This window comes from Silurus meridionalis, chromosome 19, assembly GCF_014805685.1.
Source record: "Silurus meridionalis isolate SWU-2019-XX chromosome 19, ASM1480568v1, whole genome shotgun sequence".
Taxonomy (NCBI): Eukaryota; Metazoa; Chordata; class Actinopteri; order Siluriformes; family Siluridae; genus Silurus; species Silurus meridionalis.
This window is the reverse complement of record NC_060902.1, coordinates 11,712,096-11,726,664: the sequence shown is the minus strand read 5'-3', so window position 1 is coordinate 11,726,664 and position 14,569 is coordinate 11,712,096. Positions and strand designations below refer to the sequence as shown.

Below are 14,569 nucleotides of genomic sequence, written 5' to 3'. Positions count from 1 at the left end.
CAGGTGACTGACTGCAAAATACCACATTTTACTTTCTGGGTGAGCGAGAGAGAGTCAAGGGGAAAACGCTGTTGGGAGAAGAGAAGACGAAATGTACAGGATGAGAGGATGAGTTGTAATAGCATATGAGAGAGAGAGAGAGAGAGAGAAAGTGTGAAGGTTTTGCTGCCACTTTGTGGACTCATCTCTAACAGTAACAGTCACACAGTGAGAACGCGAGAGAGAGAGAGACACAGAAAAAGCCAACCTAAGAGCGAGTGTGTGCGAAGGAGAGAGAGAGAGAGAGAGAGAGAGAGAGAGAGAGAGAGAGAGTGGAGAGAGCACACAGATCCGTCCTCTGTAGAACGCCTACACAGTGTCAGTAATAAAGACACAGTGCTGTAGGTAGGGGGCTAAAGACTGGGTCTGTGTGTAATCCTGAGAGGTGCGCTAGAGTGGCGTCGTTAGAAAAAGCACAGAATCAGCAGGGGGAAAAAAAACAGCAAAACAGCCGAGAGGAGAGGGGGAAAAAGGAAGATCAGAAGACAAGACAAAGCCATGAGACACACACATCACATGTTTCTGGTCTTGTCATGGGTAAGGAAGTTTTTGTTTTTCTTTCTTTCGGAACTTAAGCAAGGCAGTGGTGTTTAAAATGCAATACTGTCTGTTAATTATGGCTTAAGGTGCAGAATTACTGAATCTGAATCATCATAGGTAAGAAAAAAAAATTGCAAATAAGAATTGCAGAGTGTTAAGGGATGCTGTAGTTCTGTGGTTTGGCATCGGGTGGAAAAAAAATCCATCAACAATACAAGAATGTCAGGTGTATGAGATCCTTGAGCTTTGGTCTGATTTGCTTTTGTTTTCTTGTATTTTCTTTTTATTCTTCTTTCATCATTGTTGCTAGTTATAATTGGCATGCCGGGCACATAGGAATAGAGCAGATTCGGATTCTGCCATTAACTTGGTTGTGGTGAAAAGGGGATACATTGTGCAGGGAAATTTCACGGGAAAAGCGGTCGCAAAATAAGGTGTCTGTGGGGTGCCACTGAAAGCATTGTGTGTGTGTGTGTGTGTGTGTGTGTGTGTGTGTGTGTGTGTGTATGTGTGTGTGTTTGTGTGTGTGTGTGTGTGTGTGTGTGTGTGTGTGTGTGTGTGTGTGCGCATTCAGGGGATGCATCTGTCATTTCATTGAAGTGATCAGCATCCAAACCCTTCCTTTTTCTCCCTCGACCCTCCTCTCTTCTCCCCACTTGCCGTCTAACTGTGTTCTTGGCTACTGTGTTGGCGCAGTTGCTTTAGTGGTCTGAGTAATTCTGCACTGTTTCCCCGCCAACTGTGTGTGTGTGTGTGTGTGTGTGTGTGTGCATGCTCAGACATGTGAATGGTCTGGCAAGCGTTGGGTGAGTTGCGGTTGTGTGTATATACACTGAGGGAATACTATGTCGTGAGTGTATTAAGTACCTTTTCCATTTAATCCAAAAACTGCATAAATGAATTGTTTACTTTTGTCGATAATCTTGGAAAAAAGTTTGACCTTAAAACTTCCATTGAAATTTGGACAGCGACTACTTGGTTCCCAAAACTCCACCACCATAAATAAATGATTGGATCATTAATTACTTGTACCCTGAAATTAAACACATGGCTTGGCTTGACAACTAGACTGGAAAGATAATTGCATCGTTTGTTCCTCGTTATGATGATTAGCCTTCATTGCTGTCTAGGGCTCTGAAAGGCGAACATGCTTCCATTAGGTGCATGATGATGCTTGACTCTTGTCCAGATTTTATTACAGAGTCCATATATTATTGTCATTATGACTGCTTATTAATATTATTAATTATTATTATTATTATATTTCAGAATGTTGTTAAGCTAAAGAGCAAAAACATTGTTTGTGCTAGATTATACATTGCACATATTCAAGCATATAGCTGAAATCCACTGCTCAGAAAGGAAGGAGTAAGGAGCACTAAAATCACACACTGGACCTCAATGTATGAATTATTCAAGTTGAAAGTCTTGACTTATATACATTTTGTAAATGATGCACTAATTGACAGTGAATACTAAAATCATCAGTGTTTGATTCAAAATCACACTGAAAAAAATTATAAATAAATTACAGGCTGATCCAACTTGCATCACAGCAACTTGTAATGTAGTAATATGAGTAGTGCGTATGGACCCCATGTGCCTGTATGCAGTCCAGACAACATCTGGGCAGGCTGATGATATGGCAGATAGTGTCCTAGAGGACCTCCTCCCAGACCTGGATCAGGGTAAACATCCCTGAATTTCTCAACTGGATTCAGGCCTGAGGAACGTGAGGGCCAGTTAAAGGGATCAATTACATCATCATCCAGATACTGCCTAAACAAGGTGCCACATGAAGTCTAGCATTGTCATGTACCTGGAACCTACGACCCACTGTGCCAGCATAAGGTCTGACAATGACTCCGAGGCTTTCATCCTAGTACCTAACAGCATTAAGGTTACCATTGGCTAGTAGGTGGAAATCTATGCAACCCTCCAAAGAAATTCCTCCCCAGACCATCAGTGACTCAACAGCAAACCGGTCATGCTGGTTGATGTTGTGAGCAGTGCAATATTCCCAAAGGCATTTCCACATTCTTTCGTATTTGTCATATTCTCAGTGTGAACCTGGTCTTATCCACGATGAAAACAGGGCACCAACGGCAGACCTGCCAAATTCTGGTGTTCTCTGGCAAATGCCAAATCAAGCTACATGGTGCTGGGCTGTGAGCACAGGTCCCACTAGAGGATGTCAGGACCTTATGCCACCCTTATGCAATCTATAGCCTGTTTGCAGTGCTCCTCCTGTTCATCTTTGCACAAAGGAGCATATATGTATTCTTGTGTAACTGTCTCCTGGTATTTCCCTACTCTTTACTCTTGAAACTGTACTTGGAAACACACCAAATCTCCTTGCAAGGTACATATAAATGTGACATGCTGAAGGAGCTGGACTCCCTGTGCAATCAGAGTGGGTTGCAGGTACTGCCCCATGCCCCAATGGACATAGTAGTCCAGCAAAACCCATAAGTAGAAAGAAACTAGTCAGGAAGGAAAAGGGAAGATCAAGTTTTGGTAAAACCATTACCACCTGTAAAACCATTGCCTTTTGGGGGGTTATATACAAATATAAATTAAAATCCACCACAGCCATTATAGCCATGCATAGAGTTTGTAGTATTCTGAATCTGCTTGGGGGATAAATAAAGAAAAGAAAAGAAAAAGCAAAGTTGTGTGTTTTGACTGAAATATTCATTTAACGGACCCATTAGAGTACAGACTCTTTTCTTTGATGGACACAAAACATGCCAGCAAAATGCCAGAACATAACAGAGCAGCCATTTTTTTACTTTAATCTGTCACCCATCTGTAGCTATTTTCCTGCCAATTTGAACATCTGATGGAAATTTGTTGTAGATGTTCTTTGTCGCTTCCATCTGATGTCTCCAAAATTCATGACGTGCAAATGAAACCCTTTATTCTTCTCCAAAACTTTATTCAAGTTTAGAAACTTGAACATACTTATGACTTAATAAGCCTGCCTGTATTTCCTGGTCACTACTCTTGAAAAAAGGTTCTGCAACCATTCATTCTAGCCAGTTCTAAATGGAACCTTTTATTTTGTTCTAGGGTTTCACATAGAAAGTATATATATTAAAGGGGCAAACCAAGTAACCTTTAGAAAGCTAGACAGAATCAAGATGAAGGAATTTGTCCACGTAATCCACCAAACTAATAACATACCTCCTCCCAATTGGCTAAGGTTATAAAATGATCTCCAATTTATAATCTGCACTACATTGTAGCCTTCAGGAACAAGATATAATGTTTCAGGTTGCTCCAAGTAAAATTTGTCACCTGAGACAAACCCTGAACATGTCCCAAAGCTCATAAGCTCAGAAATGGATTAGCTATTCTTTCCCATGTTCCCAAACACACTTCCTTCAGTAGAGTCTGATCAAAACTACTGTTGAAACTGACATTAGAAGTCATTAGAGGTAAATCTGTTCCAGGAATTTCACATTGTTCTTGGTACCTACTGAAAAATCGTATACTTGATCCTTCTAAAAATAAAACCACTGGAGGGCTGACCAGGCAGCTGTGAATAATTACAGAGTCCACAAATGCAAATATCCTAGCTCCATCTCCTCCACCACTATCCATCCTCTGTTATAGATTTTTATTATCATTATTTTTCGAGACTTTTCAGTCCTCCTGCTATTTTTAGCAACGTCTTCATTCTGCAGGTAAGTTTGCAAAAAAAAAAAGAAAAAAAAAAGTGAGGTGTTGCACATATTGCACAAAACATCTGTTAAATCCTGATTGTCTCCCTGTGTTTGTTGCATTGATAAGGGAGGGGTAGAGCAGGTGCCTTCGAGAGAGAGAGCGAGAGAGAGCGCGCGAGAGAAAGAGAGAGAGAGAGAGAGAGAGAGAGAGAGAAAGAGATCTAACAGATGAGCAGAGTCAATAAAGACAGATGTCCCAATGATTAAGAAGCAGACACAGGTTGCTTGCAGGTGGAGCTTTTGTCTTGACTACAGCAATCGAGTCAAAGGATCTAATCGATTCCAGGTGTAGATTGGACTGGATTTGTGTTGGACGCTGTACACAGACTGTAGGTTGATTTGTCGTAGATGGACGTGCCACAATTCGGCGTGATTAATGTGTTAATATAATGCGGCTTTGGTGCCTCGCCGTTCAAGGTTTGACATCTAATTATCATTCCAGTGATGTCCCGCTTCTTTAACTGTTGTAATCCTGGTTTTATCGCCTCGCATCAGCCCCAGAGGAATAAAAGAATAATCGCAATTACAGTGGTTTTGAACACATGTAGATGAGCGGTTGGATAAGAACACCGCTCGAAGAGAGATTGAAGATACCTGAGTTCTAAACACAAGGTCTAGTCATTTTGATTAAGACAAGGCAGATAGATTTGAGACAAGATTTAGATTTACCATGAACTTTGCCAACAGAGATTTTTATTTATCTATTTCTTTCCTCCCATCAGTCTTTCTTGCGCTCTCTTCCAGTTTAAGCTTGGCTTAGACAGCCTGAGGCAATACCTGACTCCTGCCTGCTAGGAAACAGTAGTACTGCAGATGAGCACTCGGTGCCTGCATGTGTGTTTTGAGTGTGTGTAAGTGCTCTTAGGTGTCACCTTTTGTCCTGGTTGGCGAGCACAAGCATTGCCAACGTCTGTCTAACCAGAGAGTGTGGAAAGGAGGAAAAGAATTTTTTTGTGCTGTCACACAACATTTCTCGACATACCGTCGTTTCACTATGGTGTACTCCTATCAAGTCTCTCTTTCTCTCTCTCTCTCTCACACACACACACTCACAAACATACACACACAAACATGACAACATGTACACAAACTTAAAATGTTCCTAAATAGTGTGTAGCTGTTGATTGCCCATGAGCTACGCTATGTAGTGAATTTAAAGCGTTCTCAAATAGACAATGTTGTTCGCTGCGCATTTCTCTCAAATACTGTACAGGCAAATCACATGCTACTCTACGAACAGAAGGAAGCAGAGACAGAAAGAACAGTGTGTGCATCCCTCAAGAGCATAGCAGCATGAATAAATAGATCAGTCTGCCATTTTGCAGCCAGTGATGAATGCAAACAGTGATGCTGAAGCAACTTGGGCCGATTTAACTGCAACACTGGGTTGCCAGGTTAATAGCAGTCATTTGCATCTGGCATTTGAAGAGTGCCAGTTTACCTGCACACACCAAATCACCTGTCAGCAAATACTGTATTACATCAATAATAATTCATACCTATAAATGAATGCGTTTCCAAAAAAACAGCTTAGTCATCGGAATTAATCCTAGGTATTCAAAAAGCAAGATCATGGAAAAAAGACTGGGTTGAATTGGAGTTCTGATACCCAGGGCAATTGACTGGACAATAATGTGATAGCACTTCATAAATAATGCTGGGTAGGAGGAAAAGAGGAAGGCCAAGGAGGAGGTTCATGGATGTGGTGAGGGAAGACATGCAGGTTGTTGGTGTGAAAGAGGCAGATGTAGAGGACAGGGTGGTATGGAGATGTATGATCCGCTGTGGCGACCCCTAATGGGAGCAGCCGAAAGAAGAAGAAGAATACAAAGAAGACTTCATAAATAATGCTGAGCTGGAGCCCTTGTGTCTATTAGGCAAGCATATTACCAAGTGCATTTTAAAACGAAATTTGATGGAGTGTATTGATCAAAACATTACATGACCTCTTCTTCAGTACAGCCTTGAACCAAGTGCAATGGTATATACTTGGGGCGGATTAAACTGTATCAAAATGTCACAAGCAATCTCACCACTCTGAGTAAAGTCCCTGTGCACTTAGCATGGGAACATTTGAGCGCAGTGAAAGTTAGGTTGCAAACACAAAAGTGGTAAAGGAAAATTAGTTGAGGTCAACTCGGTTTTCTTCTTTGTTCGATTTTTCTTCAATGACATGCATGGCCAATGGGCCAAAAATGCTGAGATCTTTTGAAACCATTAATAGTGATCGGGTGGTTATTTATAACAATGTAAATTAGAATATGGTTAAATCACAGAAAATATTTTGACACATTTTCATAAAATACATTTGTTTCCCTTATTGTACAAAATAAAGCAATGTATAAGTATGTAGAGTTTAACATTGACTCTTTTTATACCAGTGGCCTTTATTCTGATATGGTTGATACACAATATGGACAAAAGTTTGTGGACATCTGGTCGTAAGGTTGGTTTGCCATTTTTCATTCCATTCTTCATTCCAGCATGGTTGCGGTCAGAGCTCTATTGCAGGCCACTCAACATCTTTCATTCCAACCCAGGTAAACCATTTCTTCATGGAAATGGATTTTGCACAGGGGCATTGTCATACCAGAACAGGTTTGAGTCTCCTAGTTCAAGTGAAGGGAAAATGTATCGTACGCATCCAAATATATTCTATACAATTGTTCATCTCGACTTTGTAGTAACAGTTTGGAAAAGAGCCACATTTAGCTGGAAAAATCAGATGTTCAAATACTTTTGTCCATATAAGTGTTTATTCATGTATTATTAAGTAACATGGTTACTCTATTGCTTCGGTATTTAAAAGCTGGATTAAACTACGTGAAACAATTTTTTTGTGTGTGTCAGGGTTATGAAATCAAAGCTGAACTAAATTTTTTAGAGTATTTTATTAATCAGAAATTGTAATTTTCAAATACTGTATCCCAGCTTGTCAGCGATAGAGCCAGCAATTACAGCACCCCTAGAGCATATAGGGATAAGTGTTTTGCTCAAAAGCCCAACAGTGGCAGTTTGGTGGTGCTGGGGTTTGAACCCCCAACCTTATGAGCAGTAACCCAGAGCCTTAACCACTGAACCATTAATGCCATATGACCATGTCGCAGGTCCTACTTTCAAGTACCCCTATTCAAGCTCTGGTACCATTGTCAAGCTTTCGCAAGTGTTACAGTTTTGCTTTTTTTCTTACATACATTTAAGGTTCTTGTTTCACAATTTTGGTTATTTGTGTTGTACTTTTCCCCCCCCACAATCTCTCCAAAATAATTTCCTCTGTATCATAAACAAGTTGTACACTAGCAGCTTTGTAGTGGCTACTATAAGTCAAAATATATTAAAAGTAACAAACTTACGTTGGGAATGATTGAAACGCCTGCCGCAAAGTCGAAATGCGGGAAGGGTTAATGAGACGACAAAGTCGTCACTGGCATCCGGAACGTCCTAGAGCTAGTGTGAGAGATTGACTGCAGCAGCCGCCTGTGGCTCCGAGGATTCGTGTAATGTCACAATGTATAAAGCTGAATAATTCATAACGTACCTTAGTAAATTAAATTACAGGTAAGTGGTTCGAAATCGGATGCTTAGGTGATTCTGCGGCTGGGGTTTTGCACCAGTGCTCTCTCTTTTTCTCTCTCACACACATACATTATATATACCTACATAAATTCCTGTTTTTTGCTTAATACTTATATCAAACCAGGCCATGTGTAAAAGCAGGTACATGTTTGTTACCTCATCAACTAATCGCCTATATGCAGTCTTAATGGTCTTACACATTTATTCAAATCAGGTCCAACTCATAGCTACACAGTTGCAGTGCTGATCAATGATGTACGGCTAATCATCCCTTACAGTGTTAGTTAATGCCATATAAAATACAAGGTCAAACGCAAAGTTTGCATACACTTAGGACAAAAGGAAACAAGATGAATCAAACATTTATTTCATACATAGTTCTTATTGTAGCAAATATGATCAAATATTGGCGTGTTAGTGTATGGCATGATAAGCTTTTAATAGCCAATACACAACTGCTTCCAACCCTTTGGCTATCCATATTCATATTCCATATCAGATTGCTTGGCCATATATATATATACTGTATATTCTATCTGTTATAACTCAAATGCCTCATGTCTGTAGACTGAAAAATGTATAAAATGTACTTTAAAAATACTTTTGCTTTTGATTTTGGGTTATTGATGCTAGATATAACTACCATTTAGTTACTTTTTTTTCTATTCCAAAGACGATGGGTATAATGGGTAACTTTTGCACTCAACTGTTATATCATAGGAATCACCCCCTGAATAAGAAACTAGCCAAGGGGAATATTGTAAATAATAAAACAAAATAAAAAAAGACGTATGAAATTTAAGGGAAGAATATTTCGACACACCTGCTCATGCAAGACTTGAACGCATTCCACAAATTTGTCTGCACTTCTGATTCAAGCCCTTTGACTTGGAAAGACTTTTAATTTTAACTGAATCTTGATTAAAACACCTGAAAACTAAACAATTCTTTTTATTTATTTATTTTACAAACTATTAATTTTCAGCTAATCAGTATTAATCTTCATGTCTGAGGCCAATGTCAACCAGTCATTTCAGATTAAATTACTCAGAAAAGTAAAAATACAGACCACTGCCTAATAACAGAGGCAAAGATTATGTTGTTTGCACCAAAAAAAGATTTCAGCATGTAAATTTGAGAATATATTTTGTCAAATAAACTTGTACAAAGCAAATTCTAAACTAAATTGAAACCCTAAATGAAAATATTCTGGAATTCATCTTGTGAGAAACTGAACTGAAATATTAAGATGTATGCGTAAATTTACTATACTCATTATTAGATTACCGTATTTTTCGGGCTATAAGCCGCTACTTTTTTCCCTCATTTTGAACCCTGCGGCTTAAATAACTAATAAATAACTTAAATAAATAGCGGCTTATTTATGAATTTTTCCTGGGTTTTTCCCGGTTTCACAAACCTCAAGCCAAAAAACTGAACCCCATAACATTAGACCAATGAAATTTCCAAACGGAAACGAAAAAACGCACCTCACCTGTGTTCTGAGCTGCACGGCATCGGGAGAAAAAACGTTTTTTTTAAACGCATGGCGATGCCAAAAGATAAACTCCCGAGAGAATTAGTTGTGAAAGGAAGGAGGAAGACAGTGAACAATGACTTTCTTGGTAGGCTACTGTTTAGATACAAGCCGTTGTAGCGCATTGAGTCTGGGTGAAGGGAGAGCTCGCTAACTCCAGTTGCAACAGAAATCATATAAACACAGACAGGTTTCCAAAACTCATGCTTTTTTATTATTCTTGGCAACCGCATTACGGGTTAGTCAAAGAAACGAAATGAGCATCAGAAAAAAATAAGGACATATTCCTCGGTCTCCACACATGCAGTAATAGCGGAAAAATGCGGCAGCAGGCTATTCCCAAAATACCGCTATGCTCCTAAAGGAAGCGCAACATATTTCACCCGTTGCTCCGTGTTACAGACACTGTCTTTCATTAAAGCCTGTGTAAAGTTCATTAGTTTCAGTCTAGACACCTGCGGCTTATACACAGGTGCGGCTTTGTTATGTTTAAAATAAAAATCTTATATATGGGTGCGCTTTATAGTCCGGAAATTACGGTAGATCTTTACCTTTAATCTGATAAATAGCACATGATGACTTATTCCTTGACCTGACTTAGCACTTGAATGCCAAGGCTGGGCTCCTCTTCTAGAAAAAACGGGAAGGAACCTGAAAGAAACCTATTCAAAAATGCCAACACCCTACCTCCACTGTGGCCATGCCCACAATCTGAGCACAGCTACAAATGTTAGGAGCGCTTAACAGATACAGATAGTCCTTGTCCACACTGCGGGATGGATATTGTCTGAAGACAACAGAAGGTTGCATAATAAGACTGTTATGTAAATGTACAGCAGAGCATTTGAAGGTTTTCACACAATGCGCCAGTTTTACAGCACATCATCATGCAGAAACACAATAGTAATTAGAGATAGTGTTTTGCCAGAGGACAATTCCCTGCATCCCTAAAGACAGACTGAGAGAGAGAGAGAGAGAGAGAGAGAGAGAGAGAAACAAACAGTAAGTTTATTCAAGACACAAACACATGAATCCACCAAATTTAGCTACAGCAATTATAACACGTTAACACGAGTTAGATAATCCAACAGCCACAAGCGGTTATTCTATATATTGTGGTACAGCATGTGGTTATACTTAGCTGTCTCAAAATAAATACCCACACTCAAACTTACACTTTCCTATATAGAGCCATGGCCTTCTACTATAGTGCCAGCCATCTTATACGTTTCATTATTGCAGGCAATGCGGCAGCCCCAGCCCTCTGCTAAGTGTCACTGGATATAAGGGGCTTAATGAGTGACACAAATTGAATGTTGTTCTCTCCATCCTGGAAGGTTGAAGAAAATTGAGGCAAACCTAATGAGCAGTCTCTTCCCCACAGCGTCACCTGACATCAATGACTGGTGACAGTCCAGGGAGGAGACGCCTCGCCCCTGGGTTCTTCCCAGCTCAGTGTGACACGATCCAGACTGCCATGGGCCATCTGTGCTTGGTAGAGGCCTAAGTACCATTCTGCCCACCCATCACCTCCTGGAGCTTCCTGTTGCATTTAATCACCATGATCTACACGTTGTTCTTCTCAGCGGCAGACTATCGTTCTCTTGTTTTTCTCCATCGACATGCCTCCTCCACGTAACATAGTCTTTATAGACACCAAACACCTGCTTGTCTGAGAGATGCCATGGTACAGCTCGGTATTATAAACAGCACATTAGCATTAGGAATTAGGAAACAGCAGCGCTTCTACTTAAAGGAATAATTAACACAGGTGCTTCATTGTGGATTTGAGATTTATTCTGGAACAAAATTCTCGTTTACTGTCCTCACCCTTCTCTAGTTCAAATTTATATAATCTACATTTGCATTACCCATAATGCCAAGCAACTATAGCCTGCTGATAGTTGGAATTATGCTCTATTATGTTAAAGTGACATAAATTTCAAGATACATGCATTAAAAAAAAGAGCATTGATGCCGCCATGTCTGTCTTTTGTTAGAAAAAAGAAGGCCGCTTGACTGTGATATGTCTTGTATCAAGATGTGTTTACTATCGGTGTGGTTATGCTGCAGCCATGTTTCTTTGATGTTGAACTTGTTGGACCTTAGAGTTCAGAAGACTTGATCTAGAGTAGGAATCCTATAAGTTGAGTGGGAACAATATGTTGACAGGATGTGTGTGCGTGTTTTTCCTGGTCAGAGGTCATACAGCTGCATTATTGCATTACAAAGCCCACTGTTTGTCTTCCCTGTTTTTATGTTAGAAAATTATTATTAATATGGCATTTAACAGCACCAGAATGTAGCAAAAAAAAAAAGTAAATTGAAAAAAGAACAGGAATCAAACATTTGATTATTTTTCCTTATGTTTAAGTTAGCATTAGAATTCAATGTCTATGCATATAAAACTTTCATGGTGGATGTTTCCATTAAATGCATGTCCAGTGCATGTGCAGGCAAAATATATACATAAGACTGCTTGTGTGTACTTTAACTAAAACAAAAAAAAAGCATTGTGCGTATGTAATGACTGTGGATGTGGCGAATTTAATTAGAATGCTAGCTCTTGAATTCCCACAAACTCAACTCAGCCTGACCGTAATCCTCGCTGAAATCAGTAAAATGGGCAGAGGCAGAAGCTAGCTCAGGTGGCTGAGTTTACTTTTAATTAAAAGTGAGTGCCTGCTCTTCACTGCATAATGGTACAGACAGTCATCGTACATCCAGAGTTGGCAGGCGTGGAGGCGCTGATGGGTGAAGCATCGATTCAAGTACTACAAACCCTCCCCCGCCCCCCACATTGTTTCCCCCCCACTCCCTCTGTCCTGTGCTTCCATTTAATTTAATGTGCCACACTTTGCCTACGAGCGTGTGCTCCTTATCTGATTCATTGGGCCATTTAAACAAGAAATTAAATTATCTTCTTCAATACGCTCATTTCCAAAAGAAAAAGTCAAGGCCCTAGGATCATTTATTAGGAAGCAGACGCTTCCCTGTCTTAGCATTCTCTCGATTCATGGGGGTGCCAATACAAAAATAATCTTTCGTCCCTGTGCTCTGCTGAGGTGGCAATGGAGAAGCCTCTCCTCCTCAATGGGTTGTTGTAATAAGACTCATTATAGACAGGAAATTGATCAGTGGGAGGTTCGAGAGCTCGGGACGGAGCTGTACAATGACAAACTTTCATTTGGTAGGGTTTTTGCTTAGATCATTTCCCAAACACCATGATAGAGACCTATTGCTTGCTTCTCAGCACTCTGTAGGACTTTGCTACCTCCCCGGTAACATTTGCTAATGAAAAGTAGGAACTCTCACTGTAGATGGACTAACTGTTAGAGATTTATACCTGTAGTCAAAGGGGTTGTACATCATGCTGGCTGTGTATCTAAGAGTTTTAATGGCTTATCCTGTAAAAAGCATGTCCCAATCAAACGGTAATGCAGATACACTCACACATCTTGCACCGAAGCTTGTCAATCACATACAAACATATAAACATTTGCCAGAGAGTCTTGCTAAAGAGTGGCGTGAAATCTCTATAAAGCATCAATCTTCACTAATTACAGCGTTTTAAATCACAACGTCTTGGGCAACTACTGAATGCCAAACGGAGCAATGTGCTGAACTTTTTTTTTACATGCATCTCCCCAAGGCTCAGCATGCTAAATGGAATATATAAGCTAGCTCCTTCTTGCCTTATCATGATTGCAAACATCCACACATATGCACTCATACAAGCCGCAGCCATCAGAGGATGCAAAGGAGAAACACGTTACTCCCTCTGTGCCATTTTAAACCCCAATCCCTGTATTGGAATTCGCTCATTTCTAACATGGTATTATGTGGCAATATAATACAGTATATTCATTAGGGCTGTCTAAATTAGCACGTTAATGCAAGTTAATTTTAACGGCACTAATTTTATTAACCTGATTAACGCAGAGTGCATTTCTGTTTGACCATTTTTATTACAAATATGAATACAAATAAAAGAAATTAAAACTTTTAATGCAACACACTTTTATTCACAACGTCGTTTCTTTACTCAGATTTAAAAAAAAATTAAAACATCTTTTGATTAAACTAATTTTTAATCACTAAACATTTTTTTTACTGATGCGCCAAGTCCCAAATCAAGCACCAAAATCCGCCATGATGCACAAATCTGTGTGGAAAGTGGATGTTCCATTGTGTCGTATTAAAAAAACACTATAATTACTTTTAAAACAATTATATATAAAACATATAAAAGAATATGTTGCATCCAAATTTTTGTCTATGTCCATGTTGATTAGCGTATTAAAAATTTAAATTTAAACTGTATGTTAATACAGTTTATAAACAGCATATAAACTGTATACTGCGATTTATCACTAGTTAACTCGCATTAATCATGCGATTAATCGTGATTTAATATTTTAATCACCCAAAATATAATATTAGCTGGCATATAATAGCTGTTAATTTGTGTGAATAAAACATCTTGCTATAGTTTATTTAACAAATATACTGCTTAAACACTGAGCATCAAATTTTATATATAAAAGAAAAAACAGATATTGTCAGAAACATTTGTACTCATTAGTTTCAATTAAATTTAATTTCTAACTAATCTTTTCTTTTTCAGGAAACCCCACATTTCAAGGACACATTTGAAGACAGAAAAAAAAGAGAACATTTTAATTAAATTCTAGTTCAAAGGCATGTCACATTTATAACTATTAAAAATGCTTTTTTTTTTTTTTTTACAAAAGGGTTTCATGCATTTAAGACACAAAATAGTTTGAATAAGTAATCTAATTGTAATGAGACCTCCTGATACTAGTATTATTTAGGTATTTAGGTAAGTATATAGGTCTCCTATTACCAGTATTAATTAACACAATAACAAAGTGTGTATATTCTACACCTTCTATCTACCAAAATTAATAAAGTAACACACCTACACAGTTAAGCTCAGCCACAATCTCATGTTGTTCGATGACATTTGCTGGCAAAATTTCACTGCTCATGCCACCTTGCACTAGATTTTAAACCAAGCCAAGAATATCAGGGTCATCCCGCGGCCATGCTATGTCTGTAGCATAGTGCAATATGTCCACTGGATGAAGATGGTGCTTCTTTTTTTTATTTTGTATTTTTTAAAGAA

The 14,569-nt window shown here is 39.0% G+C and overlaps 1 protein-coding gene across 1 annotated transcript in view; it reads left to right on the top strand.

The window, feature by feature from the left end:
• Positions 1-296: 296 nt before the first annotated feature.
• lrrn2 (leucine rich repeat neuronal 2) overlaps positions 297-14,569 on the top strand; it is a 51,734-nt gene continuing 37,461 nt past the window's right edge. Inside the window, exon 1 of the mRNA XM_046875744.1 lies at positions 297-576. The gene's annotated coding sequence lies outside the window, so the exon portion shown is untranslated. The remainder of the gene's footprint in view (positions 577-14,569) is intronic.